The sequence below is a fragment of the Giraffa tippelskirchi genome, chromosome 6 (assembly GCF_054371585.1).
Source record: "Giraffa tippelskirchi isolate mGirTip1 chromosome 6, T2T-mGirTip1v1.2.pri, whole genome shotgun sequence".
NCBI lineage: Eukaryota > Metazoa > Chordata > Mammalia > Artiodactyla > Giraffidae > Giraffa > Giraffa tippelskirchi.
The window spans coordinates 125,691,863-125,718,215 of NC_137280.1; the positions used below are offsets into that span (position 1 = coordinate 125,691,863).

General features: G+C 40.2%; 1 protein-coding gene and 1 long non-coding RNA gene across 6 annotated transcripts in view; one reads left to right on the forward strand and one right to left on the reverse strand.

The window, feature by feature from the left end:
• DIAPH1 (diaphanous related formin 1) overlaps positions 1-26,353 on the reverse strand; it is a 112,197-nt gene that overhangs the window by 39,874 nt on the left and 45,970 nt on the right. The gene's annotated exons all lie outside the window — the stretch shown is intronic.
• On the forward strand, positions 21,369-26,290 carry LOC145510308 (uncharacterized). Its single transcript, XR_014056948.1, has 2 exons — positions 21,369-22,174; positions 22,857-26,290. It is a non-coding gene; the product is annotated as an uncharacterized LOC145510308 (long non-coding RNA).

Sequence of the window (26,353 nt, forward strand, 5' to 3'; positions counted from 1 at the left end):
TGGCTTACTTCACTCTGTATAATAGGCTCCAGTTTCATCCACCTCATTAGAACTGATTCGAATGTATTCTTTTCAATGGCTGGGTAATATTGCATTGTGTATATGTTCTTTTGGAGGCGGTCCCAATTAGACCCACTACAGAACCACCGGCTGTGGAGAACAATTACACCAAAGAAGTTCTTGCACTGTTGCAAAAGTTCTAGGCCCCACAACAGACTTTCCAACCTGGATCCTGGACTTCCTGGATCCAGGAAAGGGACTGAGAATCGCCAAGAAATCTACCTTTGAAAGTCAGTGGGATTTAATTAGAGAACTCCCACAGGACAGAGGAAACAGAAGTCTTGGAGGGCACAAACAAAACCCTGTGCACACCCGGACCAAGGAGAAAGGAGCAGCGACCCCACAGGAGACTGAGGCGGACCTGCCTGTGAGTGTTCGGGAGTCTCCAGCAGAGGCATGGGTCAGCAGTGGGCTGCAATGGGGTAAGGGACACTGAATACAACAGTCCTAGGCCCAAGTCCTTTCAGAGGAGGTCGCCATTACCTCTACCACAGTTTGGCCTTAGGCCAAACTACAGGGAGAGAACACAGCCCCACCCATCAGCAGAAAATTGAATTAAAGGTGTACTGAGTATGGCCCTGATCACCAGAGCAAAACCCAGTTTTCCCCACAGTCCCTTCCATCAGGAAGCTTACACAAAGCTCTTAACTTCATCCGAGGACAGACAGAATGAAAACCACAACCACAGAAAGCTAACCAAACTGATCACATGGATCACAGTTTTGTGTAACTTAATGAAACTGAGAGAGCCAATTCTTACATAGCTTGATAAGGAGTGCAGGGCCCTCAAGGAGAAAGGGGTCTGAGGCCCTTGAGGAGGAGAAAGGGGTTTGGGACTCTCAAGGAGGAGAAAAGAACAAAAAATTTTTTTCTACATTCCTTCATCTTAGTCACATAAGAGGTCATTTTCTTTAAGCCCAGAGCTAATGACTATACAACAAAACAACTAATCTTGCTCAAGAAAATATGACACTGAAAGATGAACTCCCCAGGTCAGTAGGTGCCCAACTGCTACTGGAGAAGAGTGGAGAAATAACTCCAGAAAGAATGAAGAGACGGAGCCAAAGCAAAAACAAAGCTCAGTTGTGGATGTGACTGGAGATGGAAGTAAAGTCCAATGCTGTAAAGAACAATATTGCATAGGAACCTGGAATGCTAGGTCCATGAATCAAGGTATTGGAAGTGGTCAAACAGGATATGGCAAGAGTGAACGTCGACATTCTAGGAATCAGCAAATTAAAATGGACTGGAATGGGAGAATTTAATTCAGATGACCATTATACCTACTACTGTGGGCAAGAATCCTTGAGAAGAAATGGAGGAGCCCTCATAGTCAACAAAAGAGTCCAAAATGCAGTACTTGGGTACAATCTCAAAAACAACAGAAGGATCTCTGTTTGTTTCCAAGGCAAACCATTCAATATCACAGTAATCCAAGTCTATGCCCCGACCAGTAATGCTGAAGAAGCTGAAGTTGAATGGTTCTATGAACACCTACAAGACCTTCTGGAACTAACACACAAAAAAGATGTCCTTTTCATCATAGGGAACTGGAATGCAAAAGTAGGAAGTCGAGAGATACCTGGATTAATAGGCAAATTTGGTCTTCGAGTACAAAATGAAGCAGGGCAAAGTCTAACAGAGTTTTGCCAAGAGAACGCACTAGTCGTAGCAAACGGCCCCTTCCAACAACACAAGAGGCAATTTTACACATGGACATCACCAGATGGTCAATACCGAAATCAGACAGATTATATTCTTTGCCGTCACAGATAGAGAAGCTCTATACAGTCAGCAAAAACAAGATTGGAAGCTGACTGTGGCTCAGATCATGAATCCTTATTGTGAAATTCAGGCTAAAATTGAAGAAAGTAGGGAAAACCACTAGACCATTCAGGCACAACCTAAAGAAAATCCCTTATGATTATACAGTGGAAGTGACAAATAGATTCAAGCAATTAGATCGGATAGACAGAGTGCCTGAAGAACTATGGACAGAGGTTCCTGACACTGTACATGAAGCAGTGATCAAGACGATCCCCAAGAAAAAGATATGCAAAATGGCAGAACAGTTGTCTGAGGAGGCCTTACAAATAGCTGAGAAAAGAAGAGAAGTGAAAGGCAAAGGAGAAAAGGAAAGATACACCCATTTGAATGCAGAGTTCCAAAGAACAGCAAGGAGACATAGGAAAGCCTTCTTAAGCGAACAGTGCAAAGAGGAAAACAACAGAATGAGAAAGACTAGAGATCTCTTCAAGAAAATTAGAGATACCAAAGGGAACATTTATGCAAAGATGGGTGCAATAAAGGACAGAAATGGTGTGGCCCTACCTAACAGAAGCAGATGTTAAGAAGAGGTGGCAAGAGTATACAAAAGAACCAAAAAATTCTTAATGACCAGGATAACCACGAGGGTGTGATCACTCACCTAGAGGCTGGAGTGGGGAGTCAAGTGGGCCTTAGGAAGCATTACTATGAACAAAGCTAGTGGAGGTGATGGAATTCCAGTTGAGTTATTTCAAATCCTAAAAGATAATGCTGTAAAGGGCTGCACTCAATATGCCAGCAAATTTGGAAAACTCAGCAGTGGCCATAGGACTGGAAAAGGTCAGTTTTCATTCCAATCTCAAAGAAAGGCAATGCCAAAGAATGTTCAAACTACTGCACAATCTTGCTCATTTCACATGCTAGCAATGTAATGCTGAAAATACTTCAAGTTAGGCTTTAACAGTACGTGAACTGAGAACTTCCAGATGTACAAGAAGGGTTTAGAAAAGGCAGAAAAACCAGAGGTCAAACTGTCAACATCTGTTGGGACCATAGAAAAAAGCAAGGGAATTTCAGAAAAACATGTATTTCTGCTTCACTGACTATGCTAAAGCCTTTGACTGTGTGGATCACAACAAACTGGAAAATTCTTAAAGAGATGGGAATACCAGACCACCTCACCTGCCTCCTGAGAAACCTGTATTCAGGTCAAGAAGCAACATTTAGAACTGGATATGGAACAATGAACTGCTTCAAAATTGGGAAAGGAGTACATCAAAGCTGTATATTGTCACCTCTCACTTAACTTATATACAGACTACATCTGGGCTGGATGAAGCTCAAGCTAGAATCAAGATTGCTGGGAGAAATATCAATAACCTCAGATATGCAGATGATACCACCCTTACAGAAGAAAACAAAGAGGAACTAAAAGGAGCCTCTTGATGAAAGTGAAAGAGGTAAGTGAAAAAGCTGGCTTAAAATACAACATTAAAAAAACTAAGATCATGGCAAACAGATGGCAGAAAAAATGGAAACCATGACAGACTATTTTTGTGAGCTGCAAAATCATTGCAGATGGTGACTGTAGCCATTAAATTAAAAGATGCTTGCTCCTTGGAAGAAAAGCTACGACATACCTAGACAGTGTATTAAAAAGCAGAGACATCATTTTGCCAACAAAGGTCTGCCTAGTCAAAGCTATGGCTTTTCCAGTAGTCACGTATGGACGTGAGAGTTGGATCATAAAGAAAGTTGAGCACCGAAGAATTGATGCTTTCGAACTGTGGTGCTGGAGAAGACTCTTGAGAGTCCCTCGGACAGCAAGGACATCAAATCAGTCAATCTTAAAGGAAATCAACCCTGAATATTCACTGGAAGGACTGATGCTGAAGTTCCAATACTTGGGCTACCTGATGTGAAGAGCTGACTCATTGGAAAAGACCCTGAGGCTTGGAAAGACCGAGGGCATGAGGAAAAGGGGGGGTGACAGAAGTGAGGTGGTTGGATAGCATCATTGACTCAATGGATTTGAGTTTGAGCAAACTTTGGGAGATAGTAAAGGATAGGAAAGCCTGGTGTGCTACAGTCTACGGGGTCACAAAGAGTTGGACACGATTGAGCAACTGAACAACGACAACAACCACATGCTTGGCAAACCCAGAAATTTCATATCATTCAAAGCATGTTCTCTGATCAGACTAGTATAAGGTTAGAAATCAGTAAAAGGGTAACTACAAAGTTCCCAATTCTTTGGCTATTCAATAAATATCCAAATAACTGGAGTCAGATAAGAAATTAGAAAATATTTTGAACAGGATTATTACATAGAATAGATGGGACTATCAGAAAACACAAAATGAGATGGTAGATATAAATCCCTGTAGCTCAAACAGTAAAGAATCTGCCTGTGAGGCAGGAGACCAGGGTTCGATCCCTGAGTTGGAAAGTTCCTCTGGAGAAGGGAATGGCAATCCACTGCAGTATTCTTTTTTTTTTTTTTTTTTTTTTTTTTTTTCACTGCAGTATTCTTGCCTGGAGAATTCCATGGACAGAGAAGCCTGGTGGGCTACAGTCCATGGGGTTGCAAAGAGTCGGACACTACCGATCGACTAACACACACACACACACACACACACACACACACACAGATTTAAATCCAAATATTTCAACAATTATGTCAAATGTAGACAGGCTATGTGCTCCACTTGAGACTGATATTATAGATGAGGAAGGTACATTAATATTAGACAATATAGTCTTCCAGGCAACACAAAGCATTAAGAAGATAAACAAGGACATAATATAATAGTAAGAGTTTAGTTTGTCAGGAAAATATAAGAATTTTGAATTTGTAAGTACCTAATAACAGTATATATTTATATATTAAGATATATAAAGGAACAGAAAAGGATAGTCTTAATTTAATCACAAGGATACATTAGACAAATCCAAACTGAGAGACATTTTACAAACCAACTGGACAAGGTTATGAAAGATAAAGACTGAGAACTACAACAAGGAGTCTGACTCCATTTTTGGTTTAACTGTTAACAGCTGTTAAGCCTTACCTCTCCCACTGCCCCTTGTGCCTCACATCTGGGCACAAGAACTGGACGCCTCAGTGCCCAGGTACCAGTGGAGATTCAGACTATTCAGGGATCCTGTGCAGGAACTCTCAGCCTGGTCCTACCCTAAGAAGAATAAAAACTCAGGCTGGTCTCCTTCTCTTAGCCTTTCAAGCGATTTCAAACCTGCTTGAAAGGACTATCCTCCTCTTCTCAGAGACCTCAATTATCTGTTAATAAACCTTTTCACACCCTCTTGATATGTTTGGGAAGTGGCATCATTCTTAACATCCAAACCAAATAATGAGTAGGGGTCCATATGCCTTTGCAGGTGACTATAATAGAAATTATACCCAATTAAAGAAGACTAAAGGACAATTGAATGCAACACATGATCCAGTATTTTTTTCTGTAAGGGATGTCACCGTGACAATTGGCAAAATCTCAAGGTCAGATTTAAAAACACTATTACATTAATGTTAATTTCCTAATTTTCATATGTGGTTATGGATCTACCATTAGGAAATGCACACTGAGGGATAAAATGGCAACCAGTCTGCATGCTTCAGGAAAAAATGACAACACACACATACACACAGATAAGGCAAATGTGGTAAAATGTTAACATATTAGGAATATGCAAGAAGGTTTTTGTTTTATTCCAGCAACCTTACTGTAAGTCTGAAATTATGTTGATAAATTAAAAGAAAAATATAAAGCAAAACCCGACAGAATTACAATGTTACATTCACAAAGTGGGATGTTTTATTTCTCTAAGTAACTAATAAAACAAGCAAACAAAAAGTAAAGCTACAGAAAATTTAAGCAACACAATTAACAACCAGGACCTAATGGAGATACACAGAACACTTGATGCAACTGAAGAATACATACATTCATTTCAAATCAATATAGAACATTTATAATATTTAACAGTATTCCCAGTCATAAAGGAAAACTTTACAAATTTTTTAAGACTAAATTACAAGAGTACTGACCAGTTGAAAGAAAGTGAAAGTTGCTCAGTTATGTCCAACTCTTTGTGACCCCATGGACTATATATAGTCCATGGAACTCTCCAGGCCAGAATACTGGAGTGCGTAGCCTCTCCCTTTTCTCCAGGGGATTGTCCCAACCCAGGGATCGAACCCAGGTCTCCTGCATTGCAGGCAGATTCTTTACCAGCTGAGCCACAAGGAAAGTCCAAGAATACTAGAGTGGGTAGCCTACCCCTTTTCCATTAGATCTTCCCAACCCACGAATCAAACCGGGGTCTACTGCATTGCAGGTGGATTCTTTATCAACTGAGCTATGAGGGAAGCCCAATTAGGCCTCGCCTAATGTTCTGACTGTCAGCACATATTAGCGAGGTGGTGCACTTTAGCCACCATGCACAATGCTATCAAGTGTGCTGGGAAGGGAGGAAGGCTCTCTGCATGTGGAAAAGCTCCAACTCCTCTCCTTCAGACACTGCAACAGTAACAACCAGACAACCAAGGTATATGGGCCAGTTCAACAGGTAATGCTGTGAGAAATAAATCACCTCAAGGGATGAAGTTACCTCAGCAATTACTTTCCTTTTTGTTCCCCCTAATCAAAGCTATGGTTTTTCCAGTAGTAATGTATGGATGTGAGAGCTGGACCATAAAGAAGGTTGAGCGCCAAAGAACTGACGCTTTTGAACTGTGGTGATGGAAAGATTCTTGAGAGTCCCTTGGACACCAAGGAGATCAAACAGTCAATTGTAAGGGAAATCAACCCGAATATTCCATTGGAAGGACTATTGCTGCAGCTGAATTTCCACACTTTGGCCACCTGATGCGAAGAGCGAACTCCTTGGAAAAGATCCTGATGTTGGGAAAGATTGAGGGCAAGAGGCGAAAGGGGTGACAGAGGATGAGATGGTTGGATGGCATCATTGACTCAAAGGACATGAGTCTGAGCAAGCTCCGGGAGATAGTGAAGGAGAGGGAAGCCTGGCATGCCGCAGTCCACGGGGTCGCAAAGAGATGGACATGATTTAGCAACTGAATAACAATGATATATATGAAAAAAGAGACTGAAAACTAATGATTTAACCAACCACTTCAAGAAATCAGAACAGTAAAATAAACACTAAAGAAAACTTTTTAAAGAAAATAAAGGTAAAAGCAGAAATTAATGATCACAGAGATCAACAAAGTCAGTAGTTCTTTCTTTTTTTACAAAAATTTAAAAAATCTCTGGTGAGACTGATCAGTATTTAAAAATCAGAGAGAGCAATTAGGCACTCAACATCAGGAACAACAACAACAAAAATAAAAAGAGAACTGAATTAAATATGCTTTGCATATTATAATGAATAATTTCATACAAAATGTATGTGAGAATTTAGATGAAATGGACAAATTTCTAGAAAAACATAACTTACCAAAACTGACTCAACAAGAGAAAACCTGATCAGTCCTTGTAACTATGAACGATATTAAACTGGTAGTCAACATTTCCTAGGAGACTAGATGACTTTGCCAGCTGATTATTTCAAACAGTCAAGGAATAAATAATTCCCCTAAGCTTATGTAAAAGTCCTCCCATAGTTTAGAAAAAGGAAGTATTCCTCAACTCACAATATGAAGTTAGCATAATCTTTAATAGCAAAATGTGAAAGAACAAAAAATCATAGGTTACTTTTGCTCATAATCCTAGGCACAAAATTTGTAAAATACCAGCAAACTGAACTAAGCAATATAAAATAAAAAGGATAATAAATAATGCCCAAATTGGATTTATTTTACGAGTGCAAGATTAGTGTTAACAGAAACCAATTATTATGCTTCACCACAATTACACACTGAAAGAGAAAATTATGTGATAATCCTAATAGTATAAAAAAGCATTTGATCAAATTCAATAACCATTCATGATAAATATGCTCAGCAAACTAGGAATACAAGATAATTTCCTCAATTTGACAGAGTATTTACTGAAAGTTGAAAGCAAAAACCATGCTTAAAGGTAAAATGTTGAAATCTTTGTCTTTGAGATTAGGAGTAAGACAAGAATATTCAACGTTATCTATCACTTCATTCAAAAGCACTGAGGTCTGGTGCGTGGTCTGATTCAGTGCAGTAAGGCAAGAAAAAAAAATCTTAAGAATTAGAAAGGAAGAAATAACACTCTCATCTTAAGATAATGATTTTGTTGTTATTTAGTTGCTAAGTTGTGTCCGACTCTTTGTGACCCCCATGAACTGTAGTCTCTGTCCCAGGCTACTCTGTCCATGGGATTTTCCAGGCAAGAATACTGGAATGGGTTGCCATTTCCTTCTCCAGGGGATCTCCCCAACCAGGGATTGAACCTGTATCGCCTGCACTGGCAGGTGCATTCTTTACCACTGAGTGACCAGGGAAGCCCCAAAGATAATGATTATCAACATTTAAAAAATCTAAAAGAATCTATGTGTGTGTGTGAGTTGCTCAGTTCTATCTGATTCTTTGCGACCCCATGAACTATATAGCATGCCAGGCTCCTCTGTCCATGGAATTCTCCAGGCAAGAATACTGGAGTGTGTAGCCATTTCCTTCTCCAGGGGATCTTCCCAACCCAGGGATCAAACCTTGGTCTCCTGCATCGCAGGCAGATTCTTTACTGCCTGAGCTACCAGGGAAGCTCCAAAAGTATCTACAGATAAAGAAATTTTAAATACTATATAAAAATATGAAGTACTTAGGAATAAATTTAATAAAAGTTGTATAAGACCTCTATACAGAAACAATACAGGTTTACTGAAAAACATTTAAAATGACAAGTGAATGTAGACTTTAAGATTCAAAGATTAAAAGACTTGATAACAAGATGCCAATTCTTCCTAGATTGATTTATATAGTCAGTAGAATAAAAATCTCAACAGGTTTCTTATTTTAAGTTGACAAGGTGATTCTAAAATTTATATGAAAGAAGAGCTTGTACATTCTTGGAAAAGCAGCAAAAGATAGGAGATTGATAATACATTTTATAGAACCATAATAATCAAGACTGTATGGTACTGGCATTGAATAGACAAAATGATCAACCAGAAGGAGAGCACAGTTCAGATAACAGACCTAGGCGTAAAGGGCACTTGATATATAACACATTGAAAGTGAAGAAGAACTAAAGAGCCTCTTGATGAAAAGTGAAAGAGGAGAGTGAAAAAGTTGGCTTAAAGCTCAATGTTCAGAAAACTAAGATCATGGCATCCGATCCCATCACTTCATGGCATATAGATGGGGAAACAGTGGAAACAGTGGCTGACTTTATTTTTCTGGGCTCCAAAATCACTGCAGATGGTGATTGCAGCCATGAAATTAAAAGATGATTACTCCTTGAAAGGAAAGTTATGACCAACCTAGACAGCATGTTAAAAAGCAGAGACATTACTTTGCCAACAAAGGTCCGTCTAGTCAAGGCTATGGTTTTTCCAGTGGTCATGTATGAATGTGAGAGCTGGACTGTAAAGAAAGCTGAGCGCCGAAGAATTGATGCTTTTGAACTGTGGTGTTGGAGAAGACTCTTGAGAGTCCCTTGGACTGCAAGGAGATCCAACCAATCCATCCTAAAGGAGATCAGTCCTGGGTGTTCACTGGAAAGACTGATGTTGAAGCTGAAACTCCAATACTTTGGCCACCTCATGCGAAGAGTTGACTCATTTGAAAAGACCCTGATGCTGGGAAAGATTAAGGGCAGGAGGAGAAGGGGATGACAGAGGATGAGATGGTTGGATGGCATCATCAACTCGATGGACATGGGTTTGGGTGGACTCTGGGAGTTGGTGATGGACAGGGAGGCCTGGCATGCTGTGGTTCACGGGGTCACAGAGTCAGACACGACTGAGCAACTGAACTGAACTGAGTGTGTCAGATATCCCAGTTAATGGGACTGGAGCTAAGGGTCCATATAAAAAAAGAAATTGTACCCATATGCAAATAAATCAAACAAATCAATTAAAAACCTTGATGTGAAAGGAAAAACTATAGGATTAATTATCTTGATGACTAAAGGATTTCTTAAACAAGACACAGCACACATTACTCATAAAGGAAAAGACTGGTAAATCTAAGCACTTCATATAAAGAACTTTCATTAAGACACTAATTCAAAAAAACAGAAAAGCCAGAGAAGAGAAAAGTCAGAGAATATGTTTGTGACAAAGGACCAATATCTAGGCTATATGAAGAATTTCTTTTGTTTTGGAACAGCACTATTTTGCAACCCTAATGAACAAACAGATCTATGTACTAAGAATCAGCAGCCACTAACATCACAGAAGGGAGAGTCACAGATTATGTGTCTTCTGAAGAGGAACCTAACACCTATTACAAAGAAGTTTTGGTGAAAGACAAACAAATGGGAGCCTGGTTCTGACTAAGCTTCTAGATCCAATTGCCAATTTACAGCAAATACAGGGGACAGAAACTCTATACTATACTATGGGATACAATTGCAAAGTTGCTATTATGGTAAACACTACAGGACAAATGATACAGTTTTTTACAACGAATGAATTTCAAGGGGGAAAGAAGAGAAAGAGGAAAACCCATTAAGATTTAAGAGATGAAGATATTTTAAAAAAATGGGTAAAACTAAACTACAGTGTTTAGGAATATAAACTTCAGTGATAAAACTTAAAAAAAAAAAAAGCTGGAGACCATACATTTTATTGGGATTGTGGTTTCTTTTAGAGGGAAGAGGTACATGAATTTTCCTAGGAGTTTCCTGGAAAGTTCCTATCTCCTGACATGTGGCATTTCAAGGGTATTGACCTTATAATAATTCACTAAGTTTCACATCTGTTTTATGTAGCTTTCTATATTTTTGTTATATTTAATAATAAAAAATTAAAATATGAAAAGATCTACAAATTAGATAATGATAATTTGGTAGAGAGGAGAGAGTAGTAATATAAATATTAAATTCTCATTTTCCTAATAGGGAGGCAACAGACAAAATCTTCAATTTACTAAAAAACAGAGGCAAAAGCACAGTATTTAAATAGGTATTACCATACAATACAGAAGATGGTCAATGAGACCGATAAATTTTTTTTTTTAAAAAGGGTTTTAATATTCAGGTAAGAAATAAAGTATGACCCAAGGTTATAGAAGGAATGGAGACAGAAATAAGATGAATTTGAGAATTACCTAATAAAAAGAATCAAATAGGCTGATGTAACCAAATACTGAACTCTGGTTAGATACGTGCTTCAAAGCGTTATGACTTAGCAATTCTGAAGGCACTTAATGTGTACTGTAAGAATGAGCAAACACTAAAAACATTACTAAATAGGTTGTGGCTAACAAGAGCCAGCTTAAAAGGCATCTATGCTGTGAGGAGTCAGGGTGGTGGTTACTCTGAGTCAAGGAGGGAGGAATAAGGTATCATTTGTAGCTGGAAATGGGTAAGACGAGTTTCCCAGGTCTTAGAAACATTCTGTTTCTTGACTGGGTGTCGATTACACAGATTAAAATTTCATTTTTAATTTTGTGAAAATTCGTTAACCCATACATGTATGATCTATACATTTCAAGCTAGAGAAAAAGACAGGCACACACACTTCTAATTACAACAATATAAACACATATACTCAGTATAAGCAAAGACTACAGAGCAATGTAGACAAATTAAAATGGTTCAATTTGTTAATGTACTGAGATAATGTAAATGTCTAAATTTTTAAAACTGTCATCCACCAGGGAACTGTGAAAAACGCTAGATAAGCATGGGTCTGGACACTATCTATAACATTTTCCTTGGATAGCTGGCCCTGGTTTGGCTTTGACACTGGACTGGGAGAGGTAGAGATCCACTGACAACCAACAGGAAAGATACAGTCAAAATGTAAAACCCATAGAATACTCCAATTAGTTGACTTCTCAGTACTGTTATAGGATGATGCATTAATTCAGGATACAAGTATGACAGTATCATACAACCTTCTCAATGATTCCAGCCCCTATTTCTGCCACATCAAGGATGGGAAACCCAGAACGAAGTCCTCATATCTCAAATGAAAAATGACATCCAAAGCTAATTTCAATTTAGAGAATTGTGTAAAATTCATGTGGGACAAACACAGAAACGGATACAGAGAGCACTTTAGCAGAGAGGGAAGGAGGAGAATCTTATTTGCAAATGGATGTGCTTCTCTGCTGACAACAGCAGAAGAGACACCTTTTATTACTCAGGAGACTCCAGTAGAAAGTGTTTGTCCCAGGGTCTGTGTTTTGAGCTGTTGCAACCTTGACCTCTAAAAGATTCTTAGCACTTTGGATAATGGGTACTGCAGCTTCCAAACCAGACGCTCAGCCAACCTAATCTCCAAGGACCAGACTTTATGAGTGCCCTGCCAGCCCTGCCAAGAAGTCAGCTCCTGAAACGTCCCTTCTGTAACCTGTGCTCTTGCCCAAAGCAAGGGAACAGACTGCCTGCAGTGGCTGCTGAAAGTCAGTCATTGACCCATTTCCAAAAGGGGAAAAAGAGCATCAGGAGTCAAGAGCTTTCATCTCATCATCTGCATCTAGGCCCGTCTCTGGGGTTATCTCTGACAAGGTCATGGGGATGCTGTAATTCTGAAGCTGCAGAAGAATTTTCACATGTGCCCATCCCCAACACAACAGTATTTTTTTCTCTCTGTGGAGCAGTCTATGAAGTATTCCTAACTAATTAAGTCTGATCAGGGAGAAAGGCTGCAATGAGGTAAAAAGGAAGTGTCTGGGAGATAAAGTGATCTGGAATCACCGTAGGGATGCAGCTATTACAGAGCAGGTAAATTTGGTGTCCCAAAGCTTAAAACCTCTCCTTTAATTCTCCAGAAAGAGCACGGTCCACTTCAACCATATTCTCTGTTGAGAGCAACCTGTGAACTTTTCTAAAGACTTTGGGTAGGTAACAGACTATCATGTCAGGAGTCACAAGCCATTGTCCTAGTAAAAGCCTCTGCCCCTTCTCCCTCTGCGGGCTGCAGAGCGCTGCACCTTCATTTCCTCTCCCACCACCTCTGGGGAAATCCAAAAGATGGGAGGCTCTGCTGTGTGAAGAAGACATGTTTGGCTCTGAATCTCTTCAGTCCCTATCTGAGAGATCCTCCCTCACTCCTTAAGAAATTAAGTCTGTACACACACTGCAAGTTGAGAAAATAGACAAAGCAAGCTAGAGAGGAAACTAGAGACATCAACCAATTGCAATGTAGATTTTGTCTGGCTCTAATTCAGATGAACAAACCTGAAAAAATACTACTTTAAGAACACTGAGTGGATATGTGTTGATTAATTAAAGAATTTTTCAGATGTGAAAATACAATTCTCTTTCTTAAAAAGTCCTTATTTTTTGATACACATTCTCAACTAAGGATATTAAATGATATGACTAATGAGAATATGCTTTAGAATAACCAGAGTTATGGTGAGGAGGCGGCTGAAGCAGGTACATGAAACAAGACTAGCCATGAGTTAAGTTTTTAAACTGGGTGAGGAAGACAGGTATTCATACTATTCTCTTCATATGTGTGTGTGTGTGTGTGTACACACATGTGTACATATGTATTAAATATGTGTGGGGAGAGGGGTTACATTTTCAAAAATAAAAGTGTTCTTTTTTTAAGTCAGACTGTTTCTCTAGTCACCAGAGAATCTGACTCTCCTCAGACAAGCGAGTGAAAAGGGTATCTTTTCTTCTTAGCTGATTCTTTAATTGAGGATACCCAGCCTAAACGTTTTTGCAGTAAAACCACTGAAATCCAGGCTTAAGATTCTTGATAAGGCAAAGGGGATGTACTGCCTGCCATCTCAAAACCAGCACCCTGCCATGGCTAGGTGGTGTCCAGCAGCCAGGCATCACTCTGTTCTTTGCTCAGCTGGCAGGGACTTGCAGCATCTATTGCTCAGCATGCAGGCAGCCTGCAGCAAGGTAAGTCCCTGATGAACAAGTGCTGAGTAAAGATCTGAAGCCCTGCCTCAGCCTGCCTCCCTCCCTCCCCAGCCAGGCTCCTCCCTTGCAGAATTCTTTTTTTTTCTGCGTCACAAACACAAAATGGAGTTAGCTGGGAGCAAAAACAATCTGTCTAAAATGGCTGAATGCAGCAGGGAGTGCCAGGCAATAAAGCGAAGGGAAAGGGCACCCCCTGCTGTCCAATAAAGGGACCCTATTTTTCTTTTATCACTATTTTTGCATATGTCAAAACAATCAATCCTACAGAGTCCAAGCTAATTTTGTCTGGAATCTTGATACTATATTGAATTCTAAATTTTGGAGAGTAGAAATTGAGGTTAAGAAGGGAAAATAATTCTCAGTTTCTCAAAACAGAGTCAAGGCACAAGGTCAGCAGCCCAAGTCCCAGTTGTTCTTTGGTCATGATTAGTAACAGTTCCTAAGAGCCCTCAGAGTGGAAGGGAGGTCCGCCTCCACGAAGTATTCCCCAACTTCAGGAAGAGCTAATGGCCCCAGGAGTCCAACTATAGCCATCACTTCCCCAGGAATTCCTGCTGTGGGCTTCTCTCAATGAAGACCACAAACAGGAAACGGAGGAGTGGTGAGTTGCCTGACATCCTGGCAACTAAGTTCCTAAGAGTCACAGGTGGGAGTGACTAAGCAGGGTGGGAAAAGGGATTTGGGGGAAATACTGCTGAGAACACAAGACTGGCGCTAAAGCCAGTTACACCTGAAGGGATGAAAGATTCAGGCTGATGTATAAAACAACTCCACCTATCCTTAATTCTCACTCACTGACTCAGGACCACACACTACATGCTCTGCCCATGATGAAGCCTGAGGCATTTGTCCCTATTCTACAGGGAACACCCTCCATAATCTTATGCTGCAGCTCCTTTGAGTAAACTGAATACTTTATGACTAAAAGACAGCACATGAGAAAGATGGAAAAAGCAGAAGCGTGTTGAGAAATCCATGGATCCAAGGCACCAATGGTTTTCACTACTTAAATGAGGCAGCACAAATATGTGAGTTTATCCAATGTCCATAAAGCGAGATAACAGCAATACATACAACACACGTGAGCACAGACTCATAATAGGAAGTTTTTTTAAAAAATTGGACTCTGGTACCACTGTAGTTCTCTCAAAAAAAAAAAAAATTGGGTCTTTATAGAAGAGGCGTAGGTCTCTTCAGCATATCTGAAAGATTAGAATACTGTGTTAGATCTCTAGGAAATAATAACAGGCTTTCTGTGAGGATGACACGGCTATGGAATCACCACGTCTACCTGGCATACAACAAACTATGTCTCTTCAGCTCTACAAGAACTCTTTGATTCTGGGAAGAGGACAGAGCAAGAGAAGCCTATCATGTGCTAATGTAAGCTGCCCATGGGCAGGATTTCTACTTTATATTCCCTTTCGCTGTGATGAGGGAAACTGAGCACCCTCAAAGTCACTCATAGGTATACACCACTGTGGGGAGGATAGTGGGGAGATGGATAAACAGCATGCCAGTTGAAGAGCGGTTTCTCCCTGCCCAAAGGTAACCAGATTTCTATCACTGACCTCTTAGGCAAAACAAATACCCATCTGCCAAATCGCACAGAACCGGACAGTCAAAGACGTGCAAGCTGTAAAGAAGAATGGAGCAAACTCACAGAAATGGATAAACCTGAACAAGGTCAGACAGAATTCCAAATCTATAAGAACCTAGTGCTGAGAGTTAGCAAGAAGGGGGCACACAGAAGCGTGAAAGGGTGGCAGAAAAGCAGCATTCAGAATCTGGGAACTTTACAAGCAATCTGCTCATTCCGACAATAATACAGTCATTGAGCTTCTCACAGATACTTTCCCAGCACACCCAGGACAGTGACTCAGTAAGGGAGTGCTAACAACCAGACCAGCTTCAGAGATGTGGGTGGGTAGGGGCTAGAAGGACGGGCACTGTCCCAAGCAAGTCAGCAAAAGGGTAGGACAGGTTTATGCAAGGGAACAGGAGGGTAAGAGGGCAGGAGAAAAGGCATCAAATTAAGGTACTAGGAATAAAGACTTCTCCTTTCTTAAAAAAATGAATCAGGATCTAAATAAGGGGTTGACATATTTTTATCTTCTCTTTTAACCTGTACGTTCCCTTCCATCTCTTTTTCTCTTTTGAGAGTCATTTGTTAAAGAAACCAGGACACTGGTCACTGATGAAAGGTGAAAAGCACTGGCACAGGGCCAGGATGGTACCCAGCAGTGGGCACCTCAGCTTTTTCTGACATTCCTGCCTTCTTGCCCCTCCTGTCAGTAATGCTAAATTTCAGAGCCCAAAAGACCTGGGGTAAAATCCTGGCTTGGTATTTACTTGCTATGAGCTCTTAGTAAACAAAGGACATATTCGTATCTGTCAGTTAGAAAATGAAGATGATACCTATTTGGCAGCATTGTTTCAATAATCAGAAAGAATAGGTGATAAGCCTCTGTCACAGGATCTGACATTAAATACATATTCAGGGATAAAATGAAATGAGAAGATAAAATAGCTTCATATTTTTCTAGGTGCTGGGAGCAATTTTAGTCTTTGCTCAGCCTCACCCCCTTACCACCGCCCTCAACCTAAATACAGAGTAAACTGCAGACTTCTAAGCCATTCTCTGTAACAAAGGATCCTAGAAATACCCTCCATTTTATTTTGGGTTTCGGGAGGGGAAGTAACGGGGTAAAAGCATAACAAAGAGAACAGATGGAGTGAACACCCAGCCCCCAGCCTGAATCTGCAGATGCAGCTGCTGGTTTTCGTCACACTGCTGTTTTTTTCCTTTCTTTGTTCCTAAGGCGGAAGCCAGGATAGGGTGGGGAAGAGGAGGGAGAAGGGGTGGGGATGAGAGCAGGACCGTCATCAGTTACAGAAAGTCACCTGATAGTCTCCTCCAATCCCTGGTCTCTGACCTCACAATATGGAACCTGAGCCAAAATGGCTCAACTGCGCACACCCTGTGGCTGAAAAGAAAAATGCAAGCAGAGCTTGAGGAAAGCAAGCCGAATAGGAAAAGGGGGATTTGGAAGGATTTGAGCAGTTTTGCTTGCAAAGAACAAATTTAAACACACAAAGACAGGCAGACAGGAGAGTGTCTAATCTTCTCATCTAACAGATCCAAGAGAGAAAAATCGCAACTTTCAGAACAGAGCTGGAATCACTGTGGGATTAGGAGAGAACGACCATCCCATCTTGCAGATGCCTTTTTGTTGTATGACTGGGGTTCTGGGGTTCCCTTACCCAGGGGGGTGCACAAAAGAACAAATAGTCTTTTAAAAGTTGTAGTCTGACTTTTCAAAGAGAAGCAGACTAGGATTACTAGGGAGAATGAAGTAAAAGATGCTGTTACCTGCTCCACAGAACTGGATAATAGCACTCTGATTTCTTTGCAAGGATTCATCTATTAGGTCCAAATACTTCTAGAAACCTCATTTTCATGCATCCTGACCACTAGCAAATTTCCTTTTTAACCCTCTGTCTTTCCTATTATAAAAATAAGATGACCATAGTATACAAAAGTTGAAGGAAAAAGAATCCAGCACCCTAACAAAATCTATTACAGTATTCTGGTATATTTCCTTTTAGATTTTTACTTCTGCTTTTTTTCCCCCATAAAACACAATCGCACTAAGGGCTGTATATGACTGTTTCCTGCTTTTTCCCACATAACACTGTATCATGAGCATTCTTCCACGCTGCTCCAAAGGCGATGGGCCAGAGTCATAAAATGGGACAGTTACAGGGTACTAAGTTCTACAGCAATTTTCTCCAGAACAAAAACTACATAGGAAGGCCATGCCCTTTCATGGGTAGTGACACAAAGCTCTGCTCCTGCTCCAGTGAAGTAGTTGAAGGTCTGGAGGGCCCTTTGCAGAAATTCTCGAGTCTCTCTTCCCCACACCATATTAGCTGTAAGGCTCTAATATGAATTGTTGTGTCTTCAGAGTTGGTGTGGGTAACTGTTCAATTATTACATGAAGTTATGCAATAAAAGCAGGAAGAACAAAATGGCACATGTGCACACTAAGATGCAGTGAGATCAAATGGGTTACTGCAGGGACTGTTTCCAAAAACGGACGGATTACTTTATCACTGTACATACTTCTGTCTTATTGTAGTGTTTTATTATAAAAGTGACAACTAAAAAGTCTTAAATTTACAATTTTTTTAAATAAGAAAGGTCTCTGTGTACTAATAAGAAAAATCTCCAGGATACAGGAGCAAGGTATAGAAGAGTACAGACAGCACTTTTGGTAAAGGGAGGGAAGATAAAAATATGTATTAGTATGTGCTACAAAGGCAGTTTTCAAAAACACTGCAAGAAACTAATAAAAACGGCTACTTCTAGGGAGTCCCCTGGCAGTCCAGTGCTTTCACTGCTGTGGCCAGGTTTCAATCCCTGCTCAGACAACGAGGATCCCACAACCTGTGCAACTCAGCCAGGACAGAGAAGGTTGGGATGGATGAATACTAGGAAGGGAATGAGACTTTTTAAAATATCATCTTGACTTCTAAAGTACCTATATTGTCTGCATAGAAAATGAGGTAATACAGAAGCAGAAATAAAAGCCCCAGAGGAAACATTCTATAGTGAAGACACCCTTGGTACTCCCTGAAAACTAGTATGTCGTTATGTTTGGAGGGACATTTGTCTCCTACCAGCAGAAAACCAAGTTCAGACCCAATGTTTCCCAAGGACTATAAGGGACCCTCAGAACAGTGCTTTTCCCTTGAGGCAGCAGTGCCAGGCTCCAGTAAGGAGCCCAAGAACACCAATCGGTCTTCTGCAAAACCCGCCCAAAGCCCAGCTCTGCTCTGATACTTCCCTGAGACCCCATTCCTCTTACTAAACACACCTCTAATCTCTACGGACTCCAGGTGTCCATGGTGAGAGAATAACCAAACGTGAGTAAGAGTTATTCCCAGTCAGATGCAATATCCTTCCATCATGACCTGGACCCCTTCCAGTCCCTCACAATTCCATCTCTGTTGTATGGGCCTGAGAGAGCTCTCACCACTTGCCCTCCATCCACCCTATCCAGGCCAGTCAGCTTCTCAGTACTTCCCAGCTACTCCACTGACTCCAGAGAACTTCTTGAGAACCTTCCCTTCTAAGATGCCTATTGAGATCTGGCTGGGAAGACAGCAAGAAAAGAAGTTTGTAGAAGCAAGTGTGGTAGCAGTTAATAGAAAATGTCATATTGTTTCCTAACTGATCTGCATGACCTCCATAAAAACAAGGATAATTGTACAATATTCACTCTTTACCAGAAAAAGTAAAAGGCAGCTTACAGACTATGGCAGAGAATAGAAGACAGCAAGCAGAAAATGGAAAAATAAATAAACACTGAGGTAATGGATCAAGCCATATTAATGTATCCCTAACAAAATTATATGAGAAGCTTGTTAAAAACATACCCTTCTACAGTCCCTGTAACTCAGAATCTCTGGAGGTATAGAGCCCAGGTATTTGCCTCCTCACGTAATCCTTATGTGCACTCAAGTTTGGGAATTACTGGGAGAAACAGATATTTAAAGATAGGGACTAACCGCACTAAGATGATAGGAGCTGAAGCAATATTCATCCCATACAGGATGGCTTAAGTCTCAGACAGTGCCATACAAAAGGACATTTTGTCAGAAATCAAATCTGGAATCTGTAGGTAATAGGAGATGGAACCTTGAGTTTAAAAGCTACAGTTGCAGTCTGTGTGTCTAGAAGAGTAACAGAAGCACACACTAAAGTCTGAATAACTAGAGCGCAGCTCTAAAACTGGGATTATTTTAAGATAATCAGAAGTTAATAAATGACAGAAGGGTTGACTATAGAAACCTTTCTGCACCAGCAAATTCTATCCAAGGCGGGCTAGGGAAATTTCCTGAAGGAAATTAATTCAGTACAGTATCTCTGGGAAATTATCAGTAAATAATCAGGGGGTAGTTCTATTACGTGCTTGAAGTACCTATTCAGTAGAAACTGAGACAAAGATGATATTATGAATGTGTATATAATGGGATTACAAATATATAATGAACTACTAAAATGGTAAAATATCAATATAAGCCTTCAAGTCCTCTGAAAGGAAGGCTGTTTTCATGCAGCTATCAGACTAAAACGAAAACAAAATCAAAAACATTCTCAGCCTCTGGGTCCCCACAGAACACTAACATTGCTCCTATAGAAATGTAAGCGGCAAAGAGACAAGATCCTTTTCTTAAAGGGCAAGCTACAGCTTCCTGTCTTCATTTTACTTACAGTCCTCCAAGTGAACTTCCTGACCGGTAGAGGGCAGCATACCAGGCAGTGCGTACTTGAAAACAACAGAGGTTGCCGCTCTCTAACGTGACTGCATCACTACCAGACGTAACAATGACACAGCTAAAATAGAAGAGCTCCATGTGCCATCTGGTGGCGAAAAAGGAGAAGCGCACACTGCAGATAAAACATATCAAATTCTTCTAGTTTAGAAGGAATTAAAGTTAATTAGCTTTATCTGATGACATCCTTCCTCAAATCTCCACGAGTAAGTCTTCTGTGGAATCTGTATCAGCAGCCTTCATGCATAAGTTGTAAAGTTTTACACCAGTTTAGCTCTCTATCCCCAAATACCTGTTGTAATCAAGGAGCAACTCCTAATGCCTGGCCCCACTGTATGGAATAAGAAGCATAACTTAGGACAAAACAAGCAAACCAACACAAGAAATTGAAAGGCTGTCAAAACAAGAGTGAGATGTAGACAGATAGCACCAAAGAAAGCTTATTCAAGAAAAAAAAAAAAATACAGTATGAGAACTGTAAGTTTATAACTGAAAGCTATCTTTAGGTTTATCTATCTCATTTTACAGGTGAGGAAGAGTCAAGGTAGGAAGAATAACCTTTGGTTCAATCGCATTAGTGATCAGATAACAAGGTGACACTTTTGCCTTATCAGAAATTATCCAGTTTGGAAGGAAGTATAAAGTGGTACAATTCTATACCTAGTAATTTGGGTCCAGAAATTTTATTTTTAATAATTTAATATGCAGAAATATAAGTATGCAGGGATAAATAGAAAATGTTTCTGGCAGCATTGCCTGTTTTATAAAAATTAGTAATTTAAATTCTCAATAAAGGATCATCTTGTACTATTTTATCTGACAGAATTCAACCATCCATTAAAAATAATGAGGTAGAATATGAAAAAATATATATATATATATGTATAACTGAATCACTTTGCTGTAGACCAGAAACTAACACAGCATTGTAAATCAACTTATACTTCAATTTAAAAAAAGAAAAATAATGAGGTAGATCTGTATCTAATGATATCAAGAGATGCTGAAACATGTCACGCAAAATACAGAGTAGTATATACCAAATAGGATCATACACATCTCATTAAAAATATGTATATTCCCTCACATTTCTATAATGTTATCTTTTAATTCCTCTGCCCCTTAATTTTCCAGTAAGGTTCTATTTGAAAAGTTCCCACATTTTCTTCTCTGAACTAAAGAAGAAAAGGATTTTGCCTATTCCTTTATTAGAATAACATATACATATGAAAGGTACCTGGTCACTCTGAGAGGTGAGAAGGAGAATTTATACTTTCCGTGTGTTCTATATATTTGTTGAAGTGAGGATATCATGTTAGACCAGAAACTGGCTTTAGACAGGAACACAGTCACAGAGGAAGACAAAGAAAGTAGGTAAAAGGAATGGTGGGAGTCTGTGTAACTTCCTCTTCTGATTGTTTCAGTTTTCTCAGTGAAGTAGGAGAGTAGGAAACTGAATGGACTAGAAATGTTTAATATTTGATTGCCTAGCAAGGCCAAGCAACATTGCAAATTGAGCAGAGGAGAGACAGGAAAAAAGAACAGCCACGGAGGCAGGAGAGAGAGACTGTGCTGTTCTGAGAGCCAAGCAAGTAAAGTGTATCAAGGAGAGCAGGTTGTATCTTTTTCTCCAGTGTGTTTGCTTGCACAGCTACAGGTGCAAGACGGATAGACGCAATCAACCAGGATTGTGATCCTGCCAACCAAGCATGATGAAATGAGAGAGAAATAGGGAAGGATTATTATAATTTTGATGATAATTTTACCTGAGGAAAGTGAAATCTTCTAGGAGGTGAGGGATGGTGAAAAAAGAATGATAAATGAAGTGGCTTCCTAGTGGGTTCAGGACTTCCCTGGTGGCTCAGATGGTAAAGCATCTGCCTACATTGCGGGAGACTGGGGTTCGATCCCTGGGTCGGGAAGATCTCTGGAGAAGAAAATGGCAATCCACTCCAGTACTCTTGCCTGGAAAAGCCCATGGAAGGAGGAGCCTGGTAGGCTACAGTCCATGGGGTCACAAATAGTCGGACACGACTGAGTGACTTCACTTTCACTTTCTTTCCTAGTGGGGTTAGAAGATTGCTGGGGTTAGGGTACCAAAGATAGTGAGGTAAAAAGATTGAAGGTGGTGCTATTAGGAAACACCCTCTCGTCCTTTTTCTGTTTCTAAACTTATATCCACAGAACCCTGTTTTTAATTTGGGGACCATATCTTGGGTTCTCTAAAACCAAACTACTTCAAGCATTTTATTTTATGCTGTTCCTATGGCTGAATTTCTCTTCACTTAGCTTTCTATCTAGTTTTTACTACAATGATGGATACATATACATATTTTGGGACATGAATTGTATCTTACACAAGAAAAAAAAAAAGAAGGTGGGTAGTTTGAAATTGAGATTGCAGAGGGGCTGCAGTTCTGGTGATGATGGTGTAATTCAGATGGGTGAGATGGGGTGGAGGACAGATCACTGGAAAAGAAGAGTGCAAGGAAATGTGAGGCCAGAATATTGACAGGGTCATGACCCTTCTGTATAGAAACCACTAAGAATTAAGACAGAAGGAGTCCTGGAGTACTGCAGAGGAGGAATAACTTGGGGTGTTAGTAGATGACAGCAAAGAGAGAAACCGGGTGATTATGATTCCATGTAATGAGATTCAAAATTATGGGTTTTTAGGAAAGAAAAAAAATGGACTGATCTGAAAGTGGCAATGAAGAACAAAGGGGACATCAATCCTATACACTGGGGTGAGGAATATGAGAGGAATGAAACAACACATGAGAGGGCAAGCGGGAAAGCAATGTTGAGGGAAAGCCAAGTTGCTGTTAGAGCAACAAAGTTGATGACACATGAGATTCTGTTAGTAATAGGCCATGAATTCCAGAGGGCACAGTGGACACGTTTCAAGAGCTCAGATGAGATGGGAGGAGGAGGCAGAATAGGAGACACACAGAGCCTTATAGGGATTCAAGTATGGGAGATGAGGACAACCAGGGAGTCTGGGACTTCCTGTGGTGACATAAACCAACATAAATGACCCAGTATTAGATTCAGTGGGTTCAAGGCAAACAGTGACGGCAAGGTTTGGAGTACAGTGGATATGTGTTGTGGTTCTTTTACACTATTGATGATGGAAGATCACAACCCAGAGAAGGTGTGGTACTTATTCCACAGGCAGGAGTCCTTATAAGACTAGGTGATACTGGTAGATTTATGTTTTTAAATCACAAGGGAGAATTATCTGATATTACAGAACTTCCCAACTGCTCTGTGCTAACAGTCTGACCCTGCTCAAAATCCAAGACAAATTACTAATTAAAAGACAAATGTTCACTTGAACAGCACTTCTGGTCCTAATCCTATACTCCTGAGAGGGTAGGGAACTCATGAAACAAGACACCTTTCTGCCAAAAGACTCACTGAGTAAGGTAGAGCATCATGAGCTCTTAGAAAACCTTATTTCTAGAGGTTAAAGTTCCAGAGGCTATAAAGATTCACTAGGATGTTTTCTGATAAAGATCCGACTGGGTGGGTGCCACCTAGTGGACAGAAGACGATAACAGGGAAAAGACCCTGAGGTCCCTTTAGGGAAAGACGGGGTTGCTTCTCCAACACAAGCACCTGATGCAGCCTGAAGCCTTAAGCAAGCAGGTTCTGGGAGAGCAGGAGACAGGTAAACCTGCCACTTGTTATCCACAGTTCTGACCTGGACTACAGCACAAACCTTGGAATCCGGACTCACACAGTCAAATCCTAATTAGAATACTGTATTTATGAAATCCTCAGCTTTTTGTCAGGATCTTAATTTCAAAATTAAGAGCTTTTTCAAAATTATTGCCACTAACCACTTGTAGAACTGCTCTGATGCTCACTATTCTGGAAATGCATCTCACACTTAAACAGGGTGAGGGCTGATGCCACATATTGTCCACTGCACACCTACTAAGGATGATTAGCCTGTGGATCTTGTTAAGTCCAGAAGTTTTTTTGAAAGGAAGAAATAAATCTAAAAAGAAAAACATCACTGTACTCAAGACACCAGTTTTCACTTACCAGCCTACATTTTAAGAAGCTATATTTTTAATGGGAACATGGTTATCTACAAGAGAGAGTAAGAGTTAGAAGAAAAGCAGAATGAAAAACTAAAACTAGTTACCTTGTATATACAAATAATGAGCTGAGGCTACCACAGTGATGAAAATGCTCCCAAAGAGAAGATGAAAAAGAATAAAATTTAACTACTGAACATGTTCTCAGGAATTCAAGAAGCAGATTCAATAAAGAAACTATGATAAAAGATTCCTTGCTGATCACTCTAAGGAAACTGAGAGAGTGAAAAAGGACTAGATGTTTTCCTGCACTGCCTATCAAATCAAAGTTCAAAATATTCTGTCAAGAAGAAATCAACTAAGTAAATCCTTGATTTACAGAAAGTCAGGAGATCAGAAACAAAAGAATAATCCTTAAGAGAAAAATGCATAAAGGATTCTGTAGTATCAATTTGAGGACCACTTCCTCTCTCTTAGCTCTTCTGTTAGTAAAAGCACACATCTCCCTGAACCTTAATGAAGCAATGGCTGGAGACCTCTGACTACAAGAGGCAGATGTCAAGAGTAAGGTGGATGCTGTCTTTAATGGTCATTCCTAGAGGAGCCAGTCACTATATGGAAGGTTTCAGGTATCACTAAAATGTAAGAGGAATACAGCCACACTTAACAAACAGCAGAGAGTTGTGTTTAGCAAGTGAGAGAGGAAACAATGTAATATTACAAAAACCTTGTGTCCAAATGACTTCCTCATCAAGACTGGCAACTGCTGGGCTAAAATCATCTAAGCAAGATGTCTACTGTATTAGACATGCATGCTGTACTTCTCCAGCTGGATTAGTTTGACTAGAGTTGAATACACTGTAATCAGAAAATGGCTTCTCTTCTTCAACCCTAAATATCTGATATCTTACTTTCCCTAATCAAATGTTGCTCCTTTTTTGTACTCATAAGAGTCACTTCGAATTCAAGAATACTGGTCCCATGATGAACGAGGTGGTGGCAGAAACCAGCATATCCCCCTCTTCAAGCTTTCATCTGGATCTCAGCCTTCAGAAGCTCTTAAGAGCAGGAACATACATATCTGGAAAGCAGGGGGCTAGAGCAGGACTTTGGAGTCACAGTCTGGAGTCTGAATCCTGCCTCTGGCACTTACCATAGAGCCTTGAAAAAATTATTTAACCAATATCTCTACTTCTTCATCTGGTAGATGAAATAGTTAGAGTGGTAATGGTGACTCAGATGGTAAACAATCTGCCTGCAATGCAGGAGACTGGGATTTGATCCCTGAGTCAGGAAGATCCCCTGAAGCAGGGAATGGGTACCCACTCTAGTATTCTTGTCTGGAGAATGCCTTGGACAGAGAGGAACCTGGCAAGCTAGAGTCCATGGGGTCACAAAGAATCAGCCATAATTGAGTGACTAACACTACTACTACTACTGACTATTTACCTATCATTTAACTATAGCATCAATAGTAAGACTGTGAATGAGAGACTTGGTTACTGAAACTTGACAAAAGGATTAAGAATGAAGATATTCTGCAATGTCATGCTAGAGGTGTTCAAAGAACCAGAAACCCTGCCTTCACACTGAGGACTCTAGGTCCTCTGAGTCCTCACTTTTGAAGTTTCTATAGCTTGAAATTCTTTACCTGATGAAAACCTAAACTCTAAGAATCCTAGTCTTTTTTACTAAACTGTTTTTGGGGGGGCCAGGTTGAAAGAAAGGGGCTACCTGGGAAGAGTCTGTATTAAATTTGCCAACCAGAGTACCAAGAAAGGGAGGCTCAAAACTGCTCAGGAAAGGCAGAGCAGGTGAGGTCACTGGATCACAGTGCATGCTCAGGCACTGGGTCCATATACAGCACTCTCACCTGCTACTTGGATGTCAAAGCAACTATCCTGTCCCCGAGAAACACACATTAGAACCAGCCCTGACATTCAAATACTGCTTACATCACCACAGATTTGCAAGGTAAGTCAAAGGGAAGGAAACCAAGAAAATGTAGAAGGAAAAAAAAAAAAAAACAAAGTCAGTAAAACTGAAAATCCAAAGAAGAAATAATTTTTAAAGGAAGAGTGCTTGTTTTGGGTGGGAAGATAATTGGAAACATAAAGATCTAGT